This window comes from Leptodactylus fuscus, chromosome 7 (assembly GCF_031893055.1).
Source record: "Leptodactylus fuscus isolate aLepFus1 chromosome 7, aLepFus1.hap2, whole genome shotgun sequence".
Lineage (NCBI taxonomy): Eukaryota > Metazoa > Chordata > Amphibia > Anura > Leptodactylidae > Leptodactylus > Leptodactylus fuscus.
This window is the reverse complement of record NC_134271.1, coordinates 138686316-138689706: the sequence shown is the minus strand read 5'-3', so window position 1 is coordinate 138689706 and position 3391 is coordinate 138686316.

The following is a 3391-nucleotide window of genomic DNA, read 5'->3' as shown; positions in this document are numbered from 1 at the left end:
CCCCGAACAGAATACCAAACGCATTAAAAAGCGGTTAGCGGTAAGACACCACACAGACCCCGTAGACTATAATGCGGCCCGTGTGTTCTCCACATGAATCATGCGGAGAGAAAAGTCCTGCTTGCAGTGCGGCGGCGGATACTCTGATGTCACACTTATACATTACTGGGTAATTTGCTCTCACTAAAGGCCTGTGAGAAAGTCTTCTAGGTTAATCCCTTGGCATTGTGTGTGCGCCCAGGAGCGGTGCCAGGCCTATTTTTTTCTTTTATAGCATTTCACACATTATGTGTTTGTGAATAAGGGCGTGCTTGTCAATACCTGGGATAAAACCCAGCCTTACACTGGAAGGAGTCAAACACCTGCATATTAAAGAGACAGCACCCTTGTACATGTCCTTATGCAGGTCTCTTCTATACTCACTACAGATGAGTGAACAGTGTTCTATCGAACACATGTTCGATCGGATATCAGGCTGTTTGATTCGAATCGAACATCACGTGGCAAACTCCAAAAAAATTTGATTCCCCTCCCACCTTCCCTGGCGCTTTTTTTGCACCAATAACAGCGCAGGGGAGGTGGGAGAGGAACTACGACACCAGAGGCATCAAAAAAAAATCGGAAAAAGTCATTGGCTGCTGAAATCAGGTGACCTCCATTTTAGACGAATAGTGGATTTCAAATCCGGGTCATATGAGAATGTGAACTTTGTGACTAAGAGACAGGGATAGCTGTACAGGCAGGGATAACCTTTATTTAGGTAGGAATGTTATTAAAAATAACTTTTTGGGGCTCTATCGGGTGTGTAATTGTGATTTTTGTGACATAAACTTTTTCCCATAGGAATGCATTGGACAGCGCTGATTGGCCAGAGTACGAAACTCGACCAATCAGCGCTGGCGCTGCTGGAGGAGGCGGAGTCTAAGATCGTTCCACACCAGTCTCCATTCAGGTCCGACCTTAGACTCCGCCTCCTCTGGGAGAGCCGGAGATTGGCTGAAGGCTGGCCAATGCATTCCTATGGGAATGCAGACTTAGCAGTGCTGAGCCAGTTCTGCTCAACTACACCGTGTGCCGGTCAGCCCATCTGATATAGCAGAGCCGAGTGTGCACATTCCATTCAGGTCCATGCAGGAATGCATTGGCCAGCCTTCGGCCAATCAGCGCTGGCTCTGCCAGAGGAGGCGGAGTCTAAGGTCGGACCTGAATGGAGACTGGTGTGGAGCGATCTTAGACTCCGCCTCCTCCAGCAGAGCCAGCGCTGATTGGTCGAATTCCGTACTCTGGCCAATCAGCGCTGTCCAATGCATTCCTATGGGGAAAAGTTAGCTTGCGAAAATCGCAAGCTGACAGGGATTTCCATGAAATAAAGTGACTTTTATGCCCCCAGACATGCTTCCCCTGCTGTCCCAGTGTCATTCCAGGGTGTTGGCATCATTTCCTGGGGTGTCATAGTGGACTTGGTGACCCTCCAGACACGGATTTGGGTTTCCCCCTTAACGAGTATATGTTCCCCATAGACTATAATGGGGTTCGAAACCCGTTCGAACACTCGAACAGTGAGCGGCTGTTCGAATCGAATTTCGAACCTCGAACATTTTAGTGTTCGCTCATCTCTAATACTAACCTCACCATAGGGGTTTATGCTGCACCTCTGATTTCAGATGGTGGAACACGGAGCGGTTTTCTTCTAAATCCATACAGGGTCTGTGAAAACACAAATGTGGTCTGTAGCAATGCATGGCTATATTACAATGGTAGTGTGAATACTGGGACAGAGTGTCATCATACACATAGATAGATATAGATGAGATAGATAGATAGATATGTGACAGATAGATAGATAGATAGATAGGAGATAGATAGATAGATAGATAGATAGATAGATAGATAGATAGATAGGAGATAGATAGATAGAGAGATAGGAGATAGATAGATAGATAGAAGTTAGATAGATAAATAGATAGATAGGAGATAGATAGAGAGATAGGAGATAGATAGATAGATAGATAGATAGGAGATAGATAGATAGGAGATAGATAGAGAGATAGATAGATAGATAGATAGATGGATAGGAGATAGATAGATGATAGATAGATAGATAGATAGATAGATAGATAGATAGATAGATAGGAGATAGATAGATAGGAGATAGATAGATAGATAGATAGGAGATAGATAGATAGATAGATAGATAGATAGATAGATAGATAGGAGATAGATAGATAGGAGATAGATAGATAGATAGATAGATAGATAGATGGATAGGAGATAGATAGATGATAGATAGATAGGAGATAGATAGATGGATAGGAGATAGATAGATAGATAGGAGATAGATAGAAAGGAGATAGATAGAAAGGAGATAGATAGAAAGGAGATAGATAGAAAGATAAGAGATAGATAGATAAGAGATAGATAAATAGATAGGAGATAGATAGATAGATAGATAGATAGATAGATAAGAGATAGATAGAAAGGAGATAGATAGGAGATAGATGATAGAGAGATATAGATAGATAGATATAGATAGATAGAAAGGAGATAGATAGAAAGATAAGAGATAGATAGATAGGAGATAGATAGATAGATAGGAGATAGATAGATAGGAGAGAGATAGATAGATAGATAGATAGGAGATAGATAGGAGAGAGATAGATAGATAGATAAGAGATAGATAGGAGATAGATAGATAGATAGATAGATAGATGATAGATAGATAGATGGATAGGAGATAGATAGATGATAGATAGATAGATAGATGATAGATAGATATATAGATAGGAGATAGATAGATAGGAGATAGATAGATGGATAGGAGATAGATAGATAGGATATAGATAGATAGATAGGAGATAGATAGGAGATAGATAGATAGGATATAGATAGATAGATAGATAGATAGGAGATAGATAGATAGGAGAGAGATAGATAGATAGATAGATAAGAGATAGATAGGAGATAGATAGATAGATAGATAAAAGTTGCATCCCGACTATTGCAAAAAAAAAAAAGTCAATTTTTGACTTTTTTGCCACCAGAAATCGCACTCACTGACATGAATGAAGCCGCTGTGTGACCTCGTGTCTATGAATTCATGTTAAAACGCACCCACAGAGTTACGTGTAAATGAAAACTTGGTCAGAATGGTTGTATACGGCTCAGCACTGAAGGGGTTAATAGGCTGCGGTGCCGGCTGTGTGTGCACAGGGGGCTGCAGGTTCGGGGGTGTCAGGTGTCTTCTCCGTCTCTTCAGGAGTCGCCTGTTGAGTCCTGTGAGTGAAGGCGGGAGGAGGAGGAGGAGTGGACTGGCGGGGAGGAAGAGGAGTAGCCGGCCCTTCCTCTCATAGGATTTGCAGTCAGGGGTGGGGTGAAAGGCAACGTCAGAAGA